The sequence below is a fragment of the Kogia breviceps genome, chromosome 20 (assembly GCF_026419965.1).
Source record: "Kogia breviceps isolate mKogBre1 chromosome 20, mKogBre1 haplotype 1, whole genome shotgun sequence".
Taxonomy (NCBI): domain Eukaryota; kingdom Metazoa; phylum Chordata; class Mammalia; order Artiodactyla; family Physeteridae; genus Kogia; species Kogia breviceps.
The window spans coordinates 26,823,627-26,835,106 of NC_081329.1; the positions used below are offsets into that span (position 1 = coordinate 26,823,627).

The 11,480-nt window shown below is 47.2% G+C and overlaps 1 long non-coding RNA gene across 1 annotated transcript in view; it reads right to left on the minus strand.

The window, feature by feature from the left end:
• LOC136793291 (uncharacterized) overlaps nt 1-4,870 on the minus strand; it is a 29,145-nt gene extending 24,275 nt beyond the window's left edge. Inside the window, exons 1-2 of the long non-coding RNA XR_010838402.1 lie at nt 4,790-4,870; nt 4,009-4,203 (exon numbers count right to left, since the gene is read on the minus strand). This is a non-coding gene — a long non-coding RNA (uncharacterized lncRNA). The remainder of the gene's footprint in view (nt 1-4,008; nt 4,204-4,789) is intronic.
• Nucleotides 4,871-11,480: the final 6,610 nt, after the last annotated feature.

An 11,480-nucleotide genomic window follows, 5' to 3' on the forward strand; every position in this document is an offset into this window, starting at 1 on the left:
ATGGCGGCAGTGGACTCACAGGGCTATTGGGAGGGGGAGGCACTGTGGCCAACACAGGGGTCCACACGGCAAAGAGCTGCCTCTGTAGGAGTCTGTTGCTGGGGAACGCTGTCCAGGTGCTGTTCCAGTGACCAAAGGACGCATCCACACACACACAACCCCCCCGTACACACCGGTGTCAGCAGTCACATTTATGAAGGCATAAAGCTAAAGCATAACCACCTAAATACACAAATGCATGCACAACCTGTTTACTTGCATTCTTGTAGTCACATTTCATTCATAATCATAAGTTAGGACAAGATGCAAAGTACAAAGTGCTTTTCACCTGACCCTTGTCTCATTCGATTATCAAAACTTATGGCGAGAGGTAGATAAGCTAATTGTTATCATCCAGTTTTCACAGATGAGAAAACTGAGCTAAGAGTCTCCCGAAGACACACAGTAAATGACAGCAGTAGATTTAAACCCGGTTCCAAACTGTACGCTCTTCCACTCTGCCACACAAGCTCCCATGACACATATACACCCTTATCTCCTAATCGGCAAATCGAAGTTTCTTAGCTGCCAGAAAGAAGACTTGCTATCAGCCCATCAGGTGAGAGTCAAATAGGACAGAGAGGCTGATAGTCTAATAGAGAAGCCTCCCTCCGCCGTCAAGCAAGAACAAGCAGCCCCTCGATCTACCCTTCTTACTTCCCAGCCTGTATCTGGCATGTTCTTTCCACCCAGGACACCATCCCCGGACTCTCTCTAACCAAAAATCAAAGCCCAGCTCAAGTCCCACCTCCTCTGAGGAGCTCCCCTCCTCCAACACTCCCACCACCACCACCACGCCGCGTGCGCGCACGCACACACACCCCCCTTTCTCATTTCTCTCATGTCCCATTACAGAGTCGGGTCCTCACTGCTTGGCACATGTGGTTCTGGAATTGTTTTCTGTGTTTCAAGTATGAACGCAAGGGCTCTGCGCTCAGCCAGCCATGGGTTTGAGTGAGCCCCGTCTCCCCCTTCCTAGCTGTGTGGCCCTGGATAAGTTGCTTAACGTCTCTGGGCCTCAATCTCCTTGCTATCGAAGGGGGATAATGACAAGACAAACCTCATACTTATGAGAGCTGAATGTAAAACATGTACCCGACACAGAGCGAAAGCCCAATAAATGTGACCTAGGAATACAGTCTGAGTTTTCCAGCAAATGACAGCTCATGGAGCTTTGGACACATTCTTTGGGGAACCCCCTAAAGGGTCCAGCACGGGGCTGGGCACAGCCAAGCCATCAGCCGGCTAGTAAAGATGAGCACCGGCTCTCAGCCACCAGCCAGCTGTGGGCGCTACCCTGTCTGGCCTCAGTTCTCTGATCTGCGGGGCTCGGTGTCTTCCCTGACCCAGAGCACAGAGCGGGTGACAAACTGCACTCTCAACAGCACAGATGGTCCCCAACTTATGACGGTTCGACTTAACGATTTTTCAACTTTACGATGGTGTGAAGGCGATACGCATTCGGTAGAAACCATACTTCCAATTTTGAATTTTGAGCTTTTCCCAGGCTAGCGATCTGTGGCACAATGTTCTCGTGATGCTGGGGAGGGCACCCAGCCACAGCGCCCCGCCAGCCCCGCTATCAGGGGGTGGGGGAAACAGCAGATGCGATTACCACCATTCTGCACCCAGACAACCATCGGCTGTCTTCCACTTTCAGCACAGTATTCAATCAATTACAGGAGAGATTCACACTTGATGATAAAATAAGCTTGGTGTCGGATGATTTTGCCCAACCGTAGGCTAACGGAAGTGTTCTGAGGCTGTTTAAGGTTGGCTAGACTCAAATGTGCTGTCTGGTAGGTTTGGTCTACTATATGCATTTTCATCTTATGATATTTTGAACTTCTGATGGATTTATTGGGACATAACTGCATCATGAGCCGAGGAAGATCTGCATTCACGAAGGCGAGTGGCTAAGTGAGCCAGGGGTTATCTGGACCTGGGTCTGGACCCTGGCTCCACCTTGAGCAACAGGAACGTCCTCTCTGAGCTTCATCAATAAAGTAAGGCCGACAAGAGCAACTTCCCAGCACTGTTACTACAACTCACGGGCGAGTAAGGCCGACAAGAGCAACTTCCCAGCACTGTTACTACAACTCACGGGCGTCGCGCATGCAGAACTCCTGGCCCGTGATGAACAGACGTGCAGTAAAGTCATTGGTGGTGTACATTGTCGCCATTTCCGTTATTATTGTTACTAGTAATCCCTAGAGTGAAGGATAAAGGAGGTGCAGAGAATTCAAGCCACAGCTGCTGGGACAGAAATGACTTAGGAAACCGTAATTTGAAAACATACATGCACCCCAATATTCATTGTAGCACTGTTTACAACAGCCAAGACATGGAAGCAACCTAAATGTCCATCAACAGAGGAATGGATAAAGAAGATGTGGTACAAGTATACAATGGAATATTACTCAGCCATAAAAAAGAATGAAATAATGCCATTTGCAGCAACATGGATAGACCCAGAGATTGTCATACTGAGTGACGTAAGTCAGACAGAGAGAGACAAATATCATACAATGATCACTTATGCGTGGAATCTAAAAAAAAAGGGGTACAAATGAACTTATCTACAAAACAGAAAGAGAGTTACAGATGTAGAAAACAAGCTTACAGTCACCGGGGGTAAGGGGGTGGGGGTGAGGGATAAATTGGAAGACTGGGATTGACATATATACACTACTATATATAAAATAGATAACTGACAAGGACCTACTGTATAGCACAGGGAACTCTACTCAATACTCTGTAATGATCTGTATGGGAAAAGCATCTAACAAAAAGAGTGGATATATGTATATGTATAACTGATTCACTTTGCTGTCCACCTGAAACTAACACAACATTGTAAATCAACCATACTCCAATAAAGATTTTAAAAAAAGAAAGAAAGGAAGGAAGGAAGGAAGGAAGAAGAAAGAAAGAAAGAAAGAAAGAAAGAAAGAAAGAAAGAACTTAGGAGAATTGCCTCTGACAGAGTGAATAGTAAAAATTTGAGAGCTTGTGAATTACATGAACCCCAGGATCTCCTTTCTCTCTAATACTCAGTGTCAGTGGACCAAACCACATGCCTTTCCCAGGCCCCCATCCCGCAAGGTATGGAAAGAAGCTAAACACATACTTGTCCTCTGCTGTGTGTTGATCTTTAGATCCTCGGTGCCCCCTGGGCTTTACTCCAGCTTGTCCAGTCAAGGCCCCCCGGGCAGGCAAGGCACACACCCAGGGGAGCACCTGTGAGGCACGGTCCCCTCTGGGGCTGAAATCACAGGCTCCCTGCCCCTGGGGACCCCCTGCCTGCCCAAGGGCCATCTCCAAAGAGCAGAACTGCAGACAGCCAGACTGTCCCAGGCTTGTCCGAGTACTGTTCCCCAGCCGGGAGGCCCAGGTCACCACTGTGACCCTCTGCGGGGGGGGCAGGAGGGGCCTAGGTGAAGGAGGAGAAGTCTCTCGGGGACCAGGAGAGGAGTCGAGCACGAAGCAGCGAGCGCTCCCAGTGAGCAATGGGCAGGCACTCCCACCTCCCAGAGCGGCTCCGCCCCGCCCGGCCTCCCCTGAGGCCACTGCAGCCAACTTGAACCGGGCCACTTGCCAACCCTCAAGTGTTGCCTTTAGGGAAACTCAGCAGCTTTCAAGGTGCTGACCTTCCTGCCAGTGTTTGCTGATGAACACCTGTCACAGGCGTGAGTACCAATGACAGCCCCGAGAGAGTGGTGTTAAGGGGACACCTGCATCAGTGACGTGCCTTTTGAAGGTCAACGATGCCTATTTAAGTACTTGAGGGGGCAGGTGAGGGTGGGAGGTACCAGCCACCCTGCAGTCCACGCCAGGGGCTCCATGACTTGTACTAACGCTCTCCCCAGGCATCCCTGTAATTGAAGGAACTCAGAGACTCTCTCTCCCTCACCCCGGAGCAGAGGGTGACAGAGAAAGACACATTGGTCTCAAGCCGGCCCTGCTCACCTCTGCTGGGAAGCTGACCTCCCTCTGTGCTCACAGGAGGGGGCGGGGCGGGAGTTGCTGATGCCAGATGAGAAGATTTGGATGGCAGGCGACGGGGACAGCACATTTCCGGTGAAAATCCAGGGGCTCGGGAGAGGGAAGGCGTTGACAGAGGGTTCCTGATGACAGCACACCCTGGATGGGCCAGGTGCCGACCTAAAAGTCGGGAGGAATGTATACAAAGATAGCTGCTCCATTTCAAGAAAATAGAACAGGTGTCCCAGGGAAAAAAAAAAAGTCCCAACGCTGATTTTTAAGGGGTCTGTGCATGCGATACATGGTGGATGGTGGTATTATTATAAAAAGATGTCAGGGATAAACCACAGGCCTCGCCACAGATGCCACGGCCAGATGGGAAGGCTGGCAGGATTTTGACCTCACTTGTTCTCTGTGTCCCAGGATCCTCACAAAGCTCGCCTAAGGGGCCCAGACACCAAGTGCTTCCATCAGCAAAGCAGAGATGGAGAAACGGCAACACAGCACCGCCCAGAGCTTAAGGACCACGCTGTGTCTCCCACCAGGGCAAGTTTATGACTCACCCCACATTTTCCATTTCCCATCTTCCTGCAGGCCTGCGACTCACCTCAAGAGGCCATTCTCCAGTTGAGGAGAACTGAGAGCCCAGTCACTGAGCTTAGCTCAAAGCAGAAACCCGGGGTGGCTATAATGGTAACAGGTAGGATTTATTACCGTAGCCTGGCGCTAGATACACGCTAAGGTTACGAATTCATGCAATCCTCACCTTATTATAATCTCCACTTTATAGATGAAAAACCGCGGAGGGACTTCCCTGGCGGTCCGGTGGTGAAGACTTGGCGCTTCCACCGCAGGGGGCGTAGACTCGGCGCTTCCACCGCAGGGGGCGTGGTTTCGATCTCTGGTCCCGGAAGTTCCGCATGCCGCGTGGTGCAGCCAAAAAAAACCCTCAGAGAAACTGATGGACTTGCCCAAAGTCACACAGCCGGTTCAGGGGTGGGGACAACTCTCAAACCCGTCCATTTGGACCCAAGGGCGGTTTTGGGGGGGGGGGATCCTCTCGGACCGGGGCACGAACCCGTGTTCCCTGCATCGGCAGGGGCACTCTCAACCACTGCGCCACCAGGGAAGCCCCCAAGGGTGGTTTTTAACTGCTATAACTGGGGCACAAACAGGCTTAACGGCCAGGATCAGGGCTCTATGGCTGGGTGGGAGGGACTGAGCCCCCAGGGAAGCCTGCAGGAGCAGACAGAGAGCCCGAGACTCTTCTGAGACCAGCTGCCTTCCTCTCAGAAGAGAGAGGTTCCCAAGGGCTGGCAGGGAGGGAAGCCCCGGGGTTTAACCCTGTACTGGTCCAAAGACAGGTTCCCGGCATGGGGAGGGCAATGAGAGAAGAGAAATCAAAGCCATAAAACTTCCCTGCCACCTAAGGCGGGTAAAGGGGAGGAAACGAGGCCAGCAGCCATGTACCCCTCGATCCATATTTCACAGGAAAGATGATAACAATTGGACATGTCACTCCCCAAAACCAGAAACTCAAAGCAATTTTAGATGAACTTTCAGAATGATGAGGGAAACAGCCGTGTTCGTGTTATACACAAAATAAATCACACCAAAATGATAGTTGTAATTCCCAAAAGTACACAGAGAATTGATTTTACTATGACTCTTATCATGAAGAAAGGGTTTACCCCTGCAAGGACCCTTCTTAAGTGGCTCCAGCTTAACCCCTGCCCTGCCAGGTCCAGCTCATCTGATCCCTGAGCCCCTGATTCCAGGCTGCAGCCTGGCGCTTCCCCTGGGCCCCGCCAATGTGGGTCACCAGCAGCTTCCGAAGCCCTGGGTGAGCCCAGCACCAGCAGACGTCTGAGGTCAACCGAGCTCCTCTCTGAACTAGGAAACAGCCTCACTAGCTGTGTCTGTCTGAGTCTGAGTGAAGGGAGAAAAGAACTGGTGTTTTTCACGTTTACCTGCTTAATCTTCACAATTACCTGTGCGCTGGGTGTTATGACTTACTCCCTTTATCAGATGAATTAACTGAGGCTCAGAGAGGCCAACTTACCCAGAGATCTGAATCTAGGTCTTAGTGACTCCCAGCTGGATTCTCTTCCCAGCACGTCCTGCTGGCAGTTGGGCTGCTAAGATGCTACCGCCAACCCTGGGCCAGAATTTAATTAGTTCATTCAGGGCTCAGCAAGTATTATTGAGTATGTCTAGGTACCAGGCACTGGGTTGGGCATCCAGTTGAGAATAGGACTCTGTTTCTGCCTCATGGACCTAACTTGACACAAATGAATGAAAGTAAATGAATTACAAGCAGTGAAAGAGTGCTCTGAAGGACATGCATGGTGCTGTTCCACTTTAAAAGGGAGCTGCCTGGGTCAGGAAGGGCAGAGGAGGCTTCCCTGAGGAGGACACCAGGACTGGGAGCCCAAGGATGAGACGGTGCCAACCAGGCAGAAGGACACTGCACAGTGGGGACCAGGGTCTGGAGGCAGGTGTAGCCGGAGTGGAAGAGGAGGTGAGGGAAGCAGCTGTCAAAGGAAGCCAGAGGGATGGGAGGGCTGAACCAGCAAATCAAGGAGCTTTTCTCCATCCGTAGGAAGCCATGGAAAGCCATTGCAAGGATTAAGCAGGGGAAGTTGGGACATGATCAGATTTGTGTTTCAAAAGCTCACTCCAATGCCGATTCGAGGACCAGTCTGAGCTTAGGTGGCCTGGAGGCTGAGCTTGTTTTCGGACTGGGGCCCAAGAAGGCATAAGGCGTAATGTATCCTTACAGGAGTATTTGCATCCTACCAACTGGAGGTCGGAATTATACTGCTCACCATCAAAGGCTGCTATCAGACTTCAAGAGCAAAGACTGGATAGAACAAGTTCTACAAAATAAGCTATAAAAATCAACTCAGGACAAAATCAAAGAGCGTTTCTGGAAAGAAAAATAGATGACGTTTCAGAGTTAATGTCATAAACATCTTTAGCTCTATATTGCCATCTGTTTTTACACTTCTAACTTCAGAGCTAAGATCGCCCCAGCCATTTTGTTATGTCAAGAGTTGTTTCTGGTTTGGTTTGGTTCTGGGGATTTGTCTTTTGTTTTCTAAATGCAGCTGGTCCAATCCTGGTTCTGCGTCTTACTAGTTTGTGATCTTGGGCGAAAGTCTTGACTTTGAACTTCAGTCTTTCCTCTGACTTTACAATATTATGATCCTATGACATAAAGAGACTCTATAAGAGTCAGATGGTGAATGCTTGTCAAAGTCAAGCTGTGGGAATTTACGGTTAGACACATTCCAGAGAACAAATAACAGGAAAGCTTTCTAGCCCCCAAGCCCCCTAAAAACAAGTCTGCTGGGCTCCAGGAGTCTGGCTCAGAGCAAAAGACATACCTTTAAATCAATAACCATGTTAACGTGCCCCATGGTTTCAAAGATTAGGAGTAATGGGGTCAGTGATCAGAATGCAATCATCTTAAAATTATCAAAGGACAAAAAAGCAGGACTCAAGTAATTACCTCCCAATAAGTTTCTTCTCTCTTGAATTCTCCAAGTTACAAGGTAAACACTTAATGAATTAAACTAGAAAGTAGAGAGATTTTAGTAATGTCATTCCACTGCCCCAACAAGTTTATAGGAGGACAATTAACAGTGGGCATGGTATAACGTAGGAAAACCTAGGTACAAGCTCCTACCGGATGCCTCTAAACCAGTAATTTTCAAACTTAGGTAGTAAAGGATAAGAGCACATTTAAAGGGGAAAAAAAATCACACCAATCCCCATGGGGTTGCATAAATTTAATATATACAAACACTGACTGAGGCATAAATCCTATGCTTCTAGCTCTTATGCACATATAAAATAAAAACAAATTTATGGAATAAATACAATTCAAACAACCAAACCAATAAAATTCAAATTAACAACATTAACTTACTATGATGGATAATGATGCCTTGTAGAAGCTAGGCCTGGTGCTGGGCTCACCAGAAAGATATCATTGTTCTAGGCTTCACCTCCACTGTCAGCTCGATTCTTTGGACTTTAACAAGATGGACCATTATTTAATCCAGAGGTCATCAAATATTCTCTATAAAAGGCCAGATTGTAAATATTTTTGGCTTTGCAGACCATATGGGCTCTGTCACAGACTACTAACTCTATCGTTGCAGCATGAAATCAGCCGCAGACAATGGTTAATGGATGGACCTGGCTGTGTGCCAATAAAACTTTATTTACGAAAACAGGTGCTGGGCAGGATTTGGCCCAAGGGCCAGAGTTTGATGACTCCTGATTTCATCCATCATCTTTATTATGTCATCATTTGGCCTTTTGCCGTTTAACAATGACTTTTACTCAACTATTGATTTATTATTTTTATGGACCAGTCAATCCAATCATTCATTCCAAATTTCAACCTTGAAAAAAATTAAACAGAACGTATATTTCTTGCCTATTTACTATTAAATCACTGGTAAAAAGTTGATAATGAAAAAAAGGCAGGATCTGAGTAATGCACCTTCTAAACGGGGTTCTGGGTGCCTGTGGTCCCCTGGACCATGTGTCAGTTCCGTCCTTTCATTTCTTTCCTCTATTTGAACTACAGATCAGACATCCAACAGTGATATCCTTCTACCTTAATTGGACATGAGCATATCATTTAAGATTGTCAGCCTCTGCTCTTTTCTCTTTATTTTCCCATTCGGTCATTCAAACAAAAAACAATCATTGAGCACTTAACAAATGTCAGACACTGTTCTGAGCACTTGAGATCTTAAGTGCGGAACACAGACCCAGAAACTCAGCCTTCACAGATCTTACATTCAGATTGGGGAGTGGTTGGCAGAGACAGACAATAAAAATTAGTCTATTAATACATAAATGGTGCTGTTTGAATGAAATGAAATGAAGGTCTATGTTCAGTAATGAAAGAAACCAGCATCTTCATCTTAGAAAATGATCCCTAATTAGGAAAGAGCATCCCAAAGAGAAGTGTTCTGTGTTTACCCTCTACAAGAATTCAACGACGGCAGACAGGGAAGGTTTGCTTTGTTTTGCACTAGGACAGCTCATCCTAACAGGAGCCAGGCTTGCTCACCAGCCCATCAGGAGCTACCATGCTGTCACATCTGGGGCTCCTTAGGTGCCAAAGTGGTCAAAGCACAAAGACTCCAGAACGGAAAGGGGGCAGCACTATTTAGTACTTGCAGGTGACCTAAGGTATTGCTGGTCTTGTTGGTTAGGTAGTCTCACCTCCTTCACAGCCCCTCACAGACGGCCTGGAGATGAGGAAGTGGACTTTGGAAGGCCTCGCCGGGTCCTGGCTCTGCCACTGGCGACTGTGGATGAGGCAGGCACCCTGTTTGAGTCTCGGTTTCCCCATCTAGAATTCTGGAATGACAGAAGTGCCTTTCCTGTCTCCCTCAAAATTCTTAAGAAAACCAAATGAGATAAGTTATGAAAGAGTTTAGAAAATGAATCTGCTGAGAGCTGGCTTGGCCCCAGAAAAAAAGTTGAAGGGCCCCAGCGAGGGGAGATTTGTATTGATAAGTAACATGGGCCCAGGCGCCTCCAACTCACTGGGGCCTGCTTATGTGCACTGGGTCCTTACTTTTGTTCAGCCCTGTGTACAGGCAATCTATAAATGTCATGGAACCTGGTTATTACAACTGGTCTTATGATGATGATGATGATATCAGTGTGTTGGAAGAACTACTAAAAGTCTACATTTCTAGAATGTTCACACAGTTGAATCCTCTTTACAAAGGAGAGACCTTATCCCTATTCACCTTCATGCACATAATTAGCTAGAGAGCCTAAAGATATTTTCCTCTTTTATTTTGTCTGGCGAAACCTTTTATAGACTGACAATATACATTATTCCTATTATCTTTTGCTTTAATCAGTTTCAACAAACTATCCCCCAAGCCCCATTTCTATTGCATTTTCCTCCAGACTTTGGAGAAGAAAAAAAAAGCAAAGCAAAATAAAACTGCCTGGTCTGCAGACTGTATTTCTGCAGGGTCATGGAGAAGAATACGAATGAATATTCGGATTTACTGAATACAAACAGGAGGGAGGACATCTCTCCTAAAAGCTCTCAAACGTCTGTACAAACACTCTTACCCCATCCAATCCCTACTGTGTGAAGGCACGGAATCAGGACAGACACAGAATCATCACTTACTAAGCCCTGATTGTATGCATCTCACTGTCCTACATACATTAATATCAACCTGGGTATGTACTGAATTTCTACTGGGGGAAAATCACTCTACAATGTACACCCATCTAAACACAAACACGTACAGTTCTCTCTCTCTTTCTGTATCTTTCTCTCTCCAACTGTCTCTCTCTGCCCCATATCCTCTGACCACAGACGGGTTGTTCTCAATCAAAGGCTGCCCAGAATCATACCTCATAAGCGCCCAGGGCAATAGCCTGAGGTTTACAAAGACTAATAATAATGTGGTTCCCAAGAGGAATAAAGCATCTTCCTCCTCGATCCCCACCTCCCAGCCACCAGGCACCCCACTCCCAGGAGGCAAACACAAGCAGACTAACCCCAAGAAAACCAGCCCCCTAAGATGACAACATTTTCCATTCATGATCTGATTTTTTTTTTCTTTAATATGTGTGTTTTGCGCTTTTCCCTTTGTCAAAAGAGCACAAGCCTTTCATTTTGCCTTTTATTTGTCTTGCTGCCGGTACTGTGAAAATGTATTGGCCTTTCAGTTAGTGATTACACATCATCACATACCCAATTTATAACACCATGCCCCAAAGAACAGATGTAATAAAGCAAGGGCAGGAAGTAGCAACCTGATAAAACAGAGCTGCCGACTCAAAGGTCTTTGCATGTGTGCGGGACAGAAAACAGTGCCGACAAAAGGCCTGGGAACTTGTATTTTGCGAACGACTGCAGATGTTATGGACACAGCCCCAGTGGGAGGGTGGAATGGGGAATAGAGAAAGTATAAGACCCACACACAGTGAACAGACTTGTGGTTGCCAAGGGGGAGGGGGAGAGGTGTATTGGGAGTTTGGGGTTAGTAGATACAAACTATTACATGTAGAATGGATGGACAATAACATATCGCACAGGGAACTATATTCAGTGTACTAGGATAAACCATAATGGGAAAGACTAACAAAGAATGTAGGTATATGTATAACTGAGTCACTTTGCTGTACAGCAGAAATTAACACAACATTGTAAATCAACTCTACTTCAGTTACAAAAAGAAAAAAAGCGTGAGACCAAATTTCCGGGCCCAAGGTCGTCTATGCTCATCTGATCCAACCCAGAACAGATCCACAACCAGCCCCCTAAAGTCAAGGAACCCTTGGCTGGGAGGTCAGGCTACTCTCTAGTGGTTTGGAATTCTATTCCTTTGTTGCAAGAGGTTCCCTGGGACTAGGGTCGTGAATAGGGCCTTTTGATGGCCACTCGCTAGTGA